Genomic DNA, 12744 nt, shown 5'->3' on the forward strand with positions numbered 1-12744 from the left:
AATGTGGTATAATGTGCCCATAGGATGGGAAAAATGGATTTTAGTGGTGACATAGTTCCCATCATATCTTTCTTATTTTACAGGTAAAGAACTGAAACTCAGAGAGATAGCTCATAGACCCAGGAGTGGCAGCACACATTTATAATCCTAGCACCTAGGAGGCTGAGGCAGGAGGATCTCCACATGTCTGAGGCCAGCCTGGGCTACACAGTGAGTTCAAGGCCAGCCTGAACAACATTGTGAGACCCTGTTTCCAAAAAACAAAAACAGGGGCCAGGGATTTAGCTCAGTGGTTCCGGCGCCTGCCTTGCAAGCGCAAGGTCCCGAGTTCAATCCCTGGTAACAAAGAAAACCAACCCCCCCCCCCCGCAAAAAAAATACCAAACAACAAAAAAAATAGATATCTCATAAAACAGAATTAAGTATTTAAAAATACCACATAGGGGCCAGGGATTTAGCTCAGTGGTGCTGCCACCTGCACTGCAAGCACAAGGTCCCAAGTTTGATCCCCAATACCAAAAAAAAAAACAACCCCACATACTTTCAGAAAACTTTTTTAAAAAAACAAGCATAGTTGGGGCCAGAAATTTAGCTCAGTGGTACCACACCTGCCTTGCAAGCGGAAGGTTCTGAGTTCTATCCCCGATACCAAAAAAAAAAAAAAAAAAATGAGCATAGTTAATGTGTTAGTCAGTGTCCTCCAAGAAACAAAATCAACAGAATGTGTGTGGGGCTGGGGATGTAGCTCAGTGGTACCATGCCTGCCTGGCAAGTGTAAGGCCCTAAGTTCGATCCCTGGTACCAAAAAAGAAAAGAAAGAGAGCTCTGTAAAGAATTGGAGTACATGACTAAGGAGGCTGGGAAGTCCAAAATGTTCAGGTTGGGCCAGCAGAGAGACCCAGGAAAGAGCTGATATTTCAGGTCAAGTTCAAAGGCCCTCAGCTGGCAGAATTTCTTCTACCTCCAGGTCTGTCAGTCTTCATTCTATTACAGACTTCACAGGATTAGATGAAGTCCACCCATATTTTGAAAACTAATCTGCTTTACTCAAAATCTACCCACTTCAATGTTAACACCCTCATAGAAATATCTAGGATAATGCTCGACCAAATATCTAGACGTGATGGCCCAGCCAAGTTAACACACAACATTAACCACTGTACTGTTAACAACTCCATAATCTCTCAAGGGTTCCTTATCCCCTCATTCTCTCCCCCATGAAATGGACCTGGTGTCTAACTATACCTCAGTAACTTTAACAACTCGGACTATCAGCTTACCCCACAGCATTACAAAGCGCAACATTATCTCCCTTATATCGACAGCACAGTGGGAAGTAACAATACTTACAATTATGGGAAGCTTTTTAAATTTTTGAGCACCACCAGTGCACTATTTCTTCATAGACTACTCAGTCTTCTCAGACATAGCTTTAAAAGAAGGTCAAGGGGGGCCGGGGATTTAGCTCAATGGTTCTGCCACCTGCCTCGCAGCGCAAGGACCACAGTTCGATCTCCAGTACCAAAAAATAAAAAATAAAAATAAAAGAAGGTCAAGGAAAGGGATGAGAGAGGAAAAGGAAAGACGTGGGGGAAGGAATACTGATCACTCATTTGCCATACTGCTTCTGTCATCTTTCCAAGCTCTTCTTCTAAACGCACTGCATTTTGTGCAGCACTATTCTCATCAAACATTTACTCAGTATCTTCTGCTATATTAGATGCTATATACAATTAAGGTATGAACGTCAGCTAAAATGGACTTCAAATGAGAATGCTTGAAAGCATTAGCTGTCGGGTGTTTCACCAGCCAAACAAACAAGGATGATTTGAAAATCAATTTCAACAATTTCTAGCCATTTCCTTAAAAATTGCTTCCCATCTGCACATTGCATGGTATTCTGGAAAGTGATTGTTGTATTCTGCTCTCCTCTGCCAGCAAAATACTGAAAACAGCACCACAACCCACCCTCATCTACTAGGGTAGGGCTATTTGGCTTGACAGGAACATCTTCGTGTCCTTGGGTCTTGGCCCTCCTCCTTCCCCACTGCCTGTTCCATCCCCAACGGTGTCATTTCCTGTCTCTCCTTCCACTGCTTTAGTCCTCTGTATCCCCAAACTAGTTTATAAAGTGCATACAGCTCTAGCACTTTCCCCCCACAAAGTTTATTACTTATGATAAAATGCATGGTATTCACTTCATTTTTTTCTTATAATTATAGAATCTCAGACTGGAATGGAGGATGTGACTTAAAGTTGTTACCCTTTCTACAATCGCCCCCACAAAATGCAGTGCCATGTGTGCTTGAACAAGTCTAGCAGTGGGAAACTTGGTGCTCCCCAAGGCAGTCCAATCCACCTTTACAGCACACAGACTAGTGACAGCATCTTCCTGTGTCTACTCTGATGAAATAACCAGGAATTATAAAGAGAAAGTTTATGCTCCTATGTTGCCCTCTTTCCACATACAGAGCAGAAAACTTATTCAACATTTACTAGAGATTTATCAAATTTATACTATAATGCCCCACAAATCCCAAAATAACAGAGTGTGTGTGTGTGTGTGTGTGTGTGTGTGTGAGAGAGAGAGAGAGAGAGAGAGAGAGAGAGAGAGAGAGAAAGAGAGAGAGAGAGAAAGGCCAAATTATTTGAATGCTTCTGACTTGTAAAAAATACTAACGCATCCTATGGCTTGAAAAGCAAAAATAATAAAAAGGCGTGGAATGAAAAATCTCCTTATTTCTACGACCTATATATACAATTCTTCCCATCTCTTCTTCAAACAGGAAGCCACTGTTACTAGTTTCTCATGTATCCTTCCAGAGGCTTTGATACAAACAGATACAAATGTGTACCACGCCTCCTTTTTTTACGTAATTCCAAGCACACCAGGCATCTTCTCTGGAACTTTTTCCTAGTAGTATAAGTCAAAGATCCTTCTGTATCAGAACACAGAGTTGTTTTAATTCTTTTTTTTTTTTACATCTATACAATATTTCATGGCACGGATATGTCAGTGAGATATACCAGTCCACTATTCGTGGACAATGTCATTTCCTATCTATGGTGTCTTTTAAAAAGTACAATAATAACAAACATTGCATATATATCACTTTGTATATCCCCAGTTATATCTATAGATGAAACTCTTTAGTAAGTTGCAGCACCAAAAAAAGATGTGCATTTCAAAAATTATTTTATTTATTTTTATGGTACCAGGGATTGAACTCAGGATCTCGAGCTTTCAAGGCAGGCAGTGGCACCACTGAGCTAAATCCCTGGCCCCATTCTTTTTTAAATGGTTCTATCTATCTATCTATCTATCTATCTATCTATCTATCTATCTATCGTTATCCATTCATCCACTGATGAGCACCTTGGTCGATTCCATATTGTATAGCCAGGAGTGGGATAGCTGCTGTTGTGGCTTTGATCTAGATGTCCCCAAAGCCTCATGTGCTCATAGGTGGGGCTTTTGGGAGGTGACTGGATCATGGGTGTGTGATGTTGAATTAGTCCACAGATGAGTTTATAGCTAACTGTGATGTTGGGAGGTGAAGTCTGGTCTGAGGAGGTGGTTACCAGGGGATTGGCCTAGAAGGGTCTATCTCTTTTCCTCCTCCCTTGCTGTCTCTCTGCTTCTGACTGTTTCTCCTTGGCCAGGCCCCTCTGCTATGCTGCCCTGCCTTGGAGCCAGCCAACTATAGACTGAAACGTCTATAGTCTGCGAGCCAAAATAAATTCTCCCCCCTACAGTTGTGGGTGTTGGGTATTGTGTATCAGCAATGAGAAAGTGACTAAAACAGATGGATTATGTGGGAGGTCTATTGTTAGTTTTTTGAGGATCCTTCATACTGTTTCCACAATGGTTGTACTAATTTACATTCCCACTGACAATCTCCTTTCTCTTCATACTTGCCAGCATTTGATATTTGTCTTTTTGATAGTAGCTATTCTGATGGGGAGGAGACAACATATTATTGTGGTTTTGATTTGCATTTCCCTCATGTATAGTGCTACTGAGCATTTTTCATATACTTGTTTCCCATTTACATGTCTTCTGTTAATTAAGTTTTGCGGTCCTGGGGATTGAGCCCAGAGCCTCATTTAAATTCCATTATTCAGCGGCCGGGGATTTAGCTCAGTGGTTTCGCCTCCTGCTGTGCAAGCGCAAGGACCTGAGTTCGATCCCCGGCACAAAAAAACAAAACAACAAACAATAAAATAAATTCCATTATTCACATATCAGTAGGCAATAATATAATCCAGATATCTGAAAAAACACTGGGTTAACAAAGCACTACTTTATACTGTCAGTGAATATTAATTGGTACAACATCTATGAAGGGCAGTTTGAAAATATCTATTAAAATTTGAAATACACAAATAGATATGCTGGTGCATGCCTGTAATCTCAGCACTTTGGAGGCTGAGACAGGAGGATTGCTGCAAGTTTGAGGCCAACTTGCACTACATAGTGAGTTCAAGGTCAGCCTGAACTATATAGTGAGACCCTATCTCAATAAAAAAACATATATATATATATATTTTTTTTGGTACCGGGGATCAAACTTGGGACCTTGCACTTTTGAGGCAGGCTCCGGAACCACTGAGCTAAATCCCCAGCCCCCAAAAACCATATTTTTGAGGCCCAGGGATTTAGCTCGGTGGTGCTGCACCTGCCTCGCAAGCGCAATATCCTGAATTCAATCCCTGGTACCAAGAAAAAATTAAATTAAATTAAATTTAAATTTAAAAATAAAAGGGCTGGGGATTTAGCTCAGTGGTTCTGCTGCCTGCCTCACAAGCGCAAGGACCTGAGTTCAATTCCCGGTACCAAAAAATAAAAAATAAAAATAAATAAAAAAGAATGAAATCCTGTAATTTCTAGGAACATGGATAAAACTGCAGGCACAGAGACAAATAGCATACGTTCACACTTACATGTGGAAGTTAACATGTTAATCTCAGAAAACAGTAGAATAATGATCACTGGAAACTAGAAAGGACAGGAGGTCAGAGGAATAGGAAGAGGCTAAAGAACTGGTATCAAACTACAGTTAAGTGGTTTTAGTGTTTTACAGCACAGCAGGCTACCTACAGTCTACACCAATTTGTGGTATATTTCAAAATAATTGAAATTTCCTAATACAGAGAAATATAAACATTGGAGGGGACTATACCTGATCTTAGCCAAATGTTTGAGGAGAAAGAAATGCTAGCTCTCCTGATTTACTTATTTTACATTGTGTGCATATTTTGAATTTCATGCTTTATCTCATCAATACATATAAGTATTATGTGCCAATTAAAAATTTTATAAAACATTTAACAACTATGTGTATTTTCTTTCCTGTGGGCTCAAGCTATAGCATTAGCCCTATGGGATAGTGATTTATTTTCCTTATATGATTTGTAGTTGAACCTGTCATTCCTTTTTTCTTTTGGTACCAGGGATCAAACTTGGGACCTTGTACTTGTGAGGCAGGAGTCGGAACCACTGAGCTAAATTCCCAGCCCGAATCTGTCATTCTTAAAATAATTTTATTTAATTAGAGGATTTTCCTTATTTTGAGGTGTTAAAATAATTTCCTTACATTCTTTTTCTTTTTTTATTTAAATTCTTTTATTGGTACATTTTAGGTATACAATACGTTTATATTTATCATTGGGTGCTTGTACTTATGTATGATGTATCTTGGTTCTTATTTTTTCCCCATTCTCTGTGCTCCCTTCCCTATTTACTTTTTTTTTAATTTTATTTTTAAAATTTTTTTTAATTTTTTTTTTGTATTAAATTCTTTTATTGGTACATTGTAGGTATACAACACAATTACATTTCTCATTGGGAATTGTGCCTTTACATAATGCATCTTGGTTCTTATTTTTTCCCCATTCCTAGCCCTCCCTTCACCCCCTCCACCCTTCCCTATTTACAAAGACTTTATTTCCATTTTTTCCATTTCTCATCATTTTTTTCCTTTCCCTTCTTTCCTTTCCCCTGCCCCTCCCACTACCCCTACCCCTTTGGACCTTTTCTTCCTATTTTACATTATCGATTATTCATTCTAATCATTGGTACATTTTAGGTATACAACATAATGACATTCATCATTGGAAATTTGCACCTTTACATAGTCTCTCTTGGTTCTTATTTTTCACCCTTGCCCAGCCCTCCCTTCAACCCCTCCAGTCCTCCCTATTTACAAAGATTTTGTTCCTATTTTTCCATTTCCTCATATTAATCCCATTCCCTTCTATCCTTTCCCCTAGCCCTCCCACTTCCTTCCCCTTTGCCCCTTTTCTTCCTATTTCACATTACCTGTTATACATTTAGTCCTTATTTACACTTTCAGTTTCTCACACCAGAGAAACTATTCGGTATTTACATGTGTGTCCTATTTATTTCACGTAAGAGTATTGCCTCAATGTGCATACACTTAGCTATAAATGTCTCTAATTTCTCATTTTTTATGGCTGAGTAGTACTCCATTTTATTAAAAAACCACATTTTCTTTATCCAGTCTCCAGTTGATGGGCATTTGGGCTGTTTCCAAGTTTTAGCTATCACAAACTGTGCTGCTATGAACATGGGCGCACCTATATCACTGTGGTATGATTCTTTTAATTCTTTGGGGAAGATCCCCAGCAGTGGAATAGCGGGGTTAAATGGGACTTCCAGTCCTAGTTCTTTGAGGTATCTCCATAATGATTTCCACAGTGGTTGCACCAGTCTACACTCCCACCAGCAGTGGAGCAGGGTTCCTCTTTCCCCACAGCCCCGCCAGCATTGGTTATTGGTTGATTTCATGATAGCAGCCATTCTTTCTGGAGTGAAGTGGAATCTCAGCGTTGTTTTCATTTGCATCTCTCAAATGACCAGAGATGTTGAACATTTTTTCATGTATTTATTTGGTATTTCTACTTCTTTGTCTGAGAAATGTCTATTCATTTCAGATGCCCATTTTTGAATTGGGTCTTTAAATTTGGGAGGTCTGATCTTTTTAAGTTCTTTATAGATTCAAGATAGTAGACCTTTGTCTGAGGAAGAGCAGGTGAAGATTTTTTCCCACATTGTGGGTTGTCTCTTCACACTGCTGGTGGTTTCTCTTGCTGTGCAGAAGCTTTTTAATAAGAAGAGATCCCATTTGTTGATTGTTTGTGCTAGTTCATGGGCAACTGAGGTTTTGTTCATAAAATCTTTTCCTACACTGATGTCTTCAAGGGTTCTACCTAACCTCTGTTCCAACTGGTTCAGAGTTTCTATTTTAATATTTAGATCTTTAATCCATTTTGATTTTAGTTTAGTGCATGGTGAGAGACACAGGTCTAGTTTTAATCTTTGGCAAGTTGAAGCCCAATTTTTCCAGCACCATTTATTAAAGAGGCTATATTTCCTCCAGTGAGGGTGTTTGGCTCCTTTGTCGAAGATGAGGTGGCTGAGTGTGTCTGGCGTTGTTTCTGCATCTTCTAATCTGTTCCACTGGTCCTCAGGTCTGTTTCTTTGCCAGTACCATGCTGTTTTTATTGCAGTAGCTTTGTAGTATAGTTTCAAGTTGAGGGTTGTGATACCCCTGCCATGTCTCTGTTGCCTAGAATTGCTTTTGCTATTCTAGGTCTCTTCTTGTTCCAAATGAATTTTTTCTCAAGGTCTGTGAAGTATGCTGCTGTAATTTCAATTTGGATTGCATTGAATCTATATAGCAGTTTTGGGAGTATGGCCATTTTCACCATGTTGATTCTTCCTACCCAGGAGCAAGGGATGTCTTTCCATTTTCTGATATGGTCTTCAATCTCTCTTTTCAGAGTGCTATAGTTTTCAGAGAAGAGGTCTTTGATTTCTTTTGTTAGGTTGATTCCTAGATATTTCAGTTCTTTGGATGCTGTTATGAAAGGAATTGTTTGCCCTATTTCTCTCTCAGTGAGTCTGTTGTTTGTGTAGAGGAAAGCTATTGATTTTGGTGTGGTCACCTTGTATTCAACTACTTTACTGAATTTGGTTATTTTTCTTTTTAACTGATTCCAGATAAAAACTACTGGGGGAAGGAAGAGGTCAGTGACCATTCCTGCTCCTAAACTGTTAGAAAAACATCCTGGTACACCCTGAGAAACTAGAGTACTGACTAATTTCACATCACCCACAGTATTAGAAAAAACAAGGCATTACACAGTTTTAGGTTAAACGTGTGGCTGGTGACCAAATCCAGTCTGTTACATTCCGTGTTTGTTCTTTAGCTCTTCTACTTTGTCAATGTAAGCTTTCATGGCACTTTCCTTGGAAGTCTCTTTCAGCTGGTTCCAGGCATTCCACTTGGCTTTGCCTTTGAGGTCCAACATCCCAGGCTGCTCTGTATTTATGTCGCCCACAGTGGCTTGTTTGTAGTGGCTGTAAATGAACAACATATCTTGGTCCATTGGCTGGGTCTTGAGGTGCTTAACCTCCTCAGCAGCTTTCTCAAACTCAGCCTGAAACATGCTGGTGAGACTACCAGGATTCTGAAGAGTTCACATAGGAGGTGAGGAACAGGATGAATTTGGTTATTAAGTCTGGAAGACTTTTGGTGGAGTTCTTGGGGTCTTTTGTTTTGTTCTGTTTTGTTTGTTTTTGGTACCAGAGTTCAAACTTGGGACCTTGTGCTTACCACTGAGCTCAATCCCTGGCCCTCTTGGGGTCTTCTATATAGAGTATCATGTCATCTGCAAATAATGACACTTTGACTTCTTCATTTCCTATCTTTATTCCTTTTATTTCTTTCTCTTGTCTAATTGCTGTGGCTAATGTTTCCAAGACTATATTGAACAGGAGTGGTGATAGTGGACATCCTTGTCTTGTTCCTGATTTGAGTGTGAAGGATTTCAGTTTTTGACCATTTAGTATGATATTGGCTGTTGGCTTTTCATAGATGGCTTTTATCAGATTGAGGTAGAGACTGTCTATTTCAATTTTTTGTAGGGTTTTTATCATAAATGCATGTTGGATTTTGTTGAATGCTTTTTCTGCATCTATGGGGATAATCATATGGTCTTGTCCTTGGCTCTATTGATATAGTGTATTACATTTATTGATTTGTATATGTTGAACCATCCCTGCATCCCTGGGATGAATCCCACTTGGTCAGGATGTAGGATCTTCTTGATGATCTTCTGCCTTCTATTTGCCAATATCTTATTAAGGATTTTGCATCTATGTTCATTAGTGAGATTGGCCTATAGTTCTCTTTTTCAGTTGGGTCTTTTTCTGCTTTGGGGATCAAGGTGATGCTTGCTTCCAGGAATGAATTTGGGAGTATTGCTTCCCTTTCAATTTCATTGAAGTGTTTAAACAGTACTGGCAGTAGTTCCTTTCTAAATGTCTTGTAGAATTCAGCAGTGAAGCCATCAGGACCCAGGCTTTTCTTAGTTGGTAAGTTTTTAATTAGGTTTTCAATTTCATCAATTGATATTGGGTTGTTTAGAATTTTTAGGTCTTCTTCATTCAACTTTGGTAATTCATACATATCTAGGAATCTGTCCATTTCTTCCATGTTTTCCATCTTATTGGCATATAGGTTCTCAAAGTAGGTATTGATGATCCTCTGGATTTCTGATGGGTCCATTGTAATTTCATCCTTTTCATTCCTAATTGCATGGATCTGGGCCTTTTCTTTCCTTTTTCTGATAAGGTTGGCTAAGGGTTGGTCAATTTTGTTTATTCTTTTTTTTTTTTTTTGTACCGGGGATCGAACTCAGGTCTTTGCACTTGCGTAGCAGGCGGCGAAATCACTGAGCTAAATCCCTGGCCCTTGTTTATTCTTTTGAAGAACCAACTCTTGGCTTCATTGATTTTTTTTGTATCATTCTCTTAGTCTCCATTGCATTGATTTCTGCTCTGATCTTTATAATTTCCTCCCTTTTTTGTTTGTTTATTTGGTTTTTTTGGTACCAGGGATCAAACTTGGGAACTTGTACTTGAGAGGCAGGCAGCAGAACCACTGAGCTAAATCCCCAGCCCAATTTCCTCCCTTGTATGAGCTTTAGGTTTGTCCTGCTCTTCTTTTTCTACAAGCTTAAGATTTAGCATGTATAAATGCCGAATAGTTTCTTTGGTGTGAGAAACTGAAAGTGTAAATGGAGACTAAAATGTATGATAGGTAATGTGAAGTAGGAAGAAAGGGGGCAAAGGGGAAGGAGGTGGGAGGGGTAGGGGAAAGGAAAGAAGGGAATGGAATTAATATGAGAAAATGGAAAAATAGGAACAAAATCTTTGTAAATAGGGAGGACTGGAGGGGTTGAAGGGAGGGCTGGGCAAGGGTGAAAGATGGGAACCAGGAGAGATTATGTAAAGGTGCAAATTTCCAACAATGAATGTCATTATATTGTATACCTAAAATGTATCAATGATTACAATTAATAATCGATAATACAAAATAGGAAGAAAAGGTCCAAAGGGGTAGGGGTAGTGGGAGGGGCAGGGGAAAGGAAAGAAGGAAAAGGAAAAATGATGAGAAATGGAAAAAATGGAAATAAAGTCTTTGTAAATAGGGAAGGGTGGAGGGGGTGAAGGGAGGGCTAGGAATGGGGGAAAAAAAAAGATTTAGCATCAGGTTTAATTGGGCTCTCTCTGTTTTCCTAATATGAGTATTCACTGCTATAAATTTCCCTTGTAAGGCTACTCTCATTGTGTCCCATAGATTCCGATATGTTGTATTGTCATTGTCATTTAATTGAAGGAACTGTCTGATTTCTTCTTTAATTTCATCTGTGACCCATTCATTATTTGGAAGTGTGTTGTTCAATTTCCCTGTGTTTATGAAATTCTTGTGGTTTCCTTTGCTATTGATCTCCAATTTCATCGCACTATGGTCTGATAATATACAGGGGATAACTTCGATTCCTTTGCACTTACTTAAACATGTTTATGAACAAGTATGTGGCCTATTTTGGAGAATGACCCATGTGCAGCTGAGAAGAATGTGTATTCTGATTTTGCAGGGTGGAACACCTGTATACATCTGTTAAGTTCATTTGTTCAAGAATTTGATTAAGCTCCAGTATTTCATTGCTTATTTTTTGTCTAGTTGATCTATTTGTGACAGTGGGGTATTGAGGTCCCCCACTACTATTGCATTAGTCCTTATTTGATTTTCCATGTCCGTTAGTAATTGTTTTATATAGTTGGGAGCACTAGTGTTTGGTGCATATATATTTATGATTGTCATCTCTTCCTCTTGGATTCTTCCCTTTACAAGGATGTAGTGTCCTTCTTTGTCTCTCTTAATCAGTGTTGGTTTGAAATCCACTTGATCTGCAAAGAGGATAGCTAATCCTGCTTTTTTTCAGGTTCCTGTCACATGGAGTATTGTTTTCCACCCTTTAACTTTTAGTCTATGAGTTTCTTTTTGAATTGTGTTTCTTGCATGCAGCATATTGTTGGATCTCGCTTCTTGACCCATTCTGCCAGTCTATTTCTTTTGATTAGTGAATTGAGACCATTAACATTGATGGTTATAACTCATACATATTGGCTTGTCCTTGTCATGACTTTTTCTTTTTGTTGGATTCTCCCCCTTTGCATTTAATTTCTTGTCGTGCCCAATGGATTCATTCTGCTGGGCTTTCTGGGGTTGTGATCCTCATTGTCTTTTCCTAGGATATTGTCTAAAAGTTTTTGGAGTGCTGGTTGGTATTCATGAAGTTTCTAAGGTGCTCTTTGTCATGAAAGTATCTTATTTCTCCATCAGTTTTGAAAGATAGTTTTGCAGTGTACATCAATCTGGGTTGGAGGCTGTTTTCCTTTAGGGCTTTAAATACATCACTCCAAGCTCTTCTTGGCTTGAGGGTTTGCATTGAGAAGTCTGCTGTGATTCTGATGGGCTTTCCTTTGTATGTGATTTGTTTCTTTTCTCTCACTGCTTGTAGAACTTTGCTCTTCTGCTGGATTTCTGGAATCCTAACTATTATATGCCTATGTGTAGATTTTTTTTGATCAAGGCTATTTGGAGTCCTATATGCCTCACTTATCCGTATGTCAAGTTCTTTTCCCCTCCTTGGGAAGTTTTCTGTCATCACGTCTGTGAACAGTATTTTTTATGTCATCTGTACTCTCTCCTGTTTCTTCATTGACTCCAATCAGTCCTGTGTTATTCTTCTTTGCATTGTCTAGCAGCTGCTGGATTGATTTCTTGTGGTCCCTTACTATTTTAAAGAAATTTTTCTTTTCCTCCTCACTAATTGCAATCTTATCTTCTATATCTGAAATCCTGTCCTCACATTGGTTCGTTCTGCTGTGTAAACTTTCAATGGAATTTTTAATCTCCTGGAAATCTGTTTGCATCTGTTTTATGGATTGCATTTATTTCCTATGTTGGGATTCCATCATGTTTCTCAGCTCCTCTATTTTTTTATCTGTGTCCTTTCTAGACTTTTTTTTCCCTAGACTTATTAATCATGTCTTGCACTATGGACACAGTCTCTGCTGCTATCTGAGAAATTATTTCTGATTTCATTTTTCCAGATCCTTTTTGTTGCCAGTTCAGGGAGTCCAGGTAGTTGAATATCAGATTGTTCCATCTCGTTTCCCTTTGGGGTTGCTTTAGGTGATCCGGAAGTCTGGTTTTGAGACTTGTTTATATGTCTTCTCATTTCAACGGGCCGGGGCGGGGGAGGCCGGGGGACATTGCTGGCACCCAAGTGGCTCACCTCCTCAGTGCTGGGGGCAGTACGGCAGCCCAGAAGGCTAACTTCCTACTTTTTTTTTTTTTTTTT

At 39.2% G+C, this 12744-nt stretch overlaps 1 long non-coding RNA gene and 1 pseudogene across 1 annotated transcript in view; both read right to left on the bottom strand.

Annotated features, from left to right (window-relative positions):
- Positions 1-12744, bottom strand: part of LOC110344060 (uncharacterized) — a 115993-nt gene that overhangs the window by 76335 nt on the left and 26914 nt on the right. The window lies entirely within an intron of this gene.
- Positions 7304-8772, bottom strand: LOC147828692 (acyl-CoA-binding protein pseudogene; annotated as a pseudogene).

Source organism: Heterocephalus glaber, unplaced genomic scaffold, assembly GCF_053883595.1.
Source record: "Heterocephalus glaber isolate CG9 unplaced genomic scaffold, H.glaber_assembly_v1.0 deba00000942, whole genome shotgun sequence".
Classification (NCBI taxonomy): Eukaryota; Metazoa; Chordata; class Mammalia; order Rodentia; family Bathyergidae; genus Heterocephalus; species Heterocephalus glaber.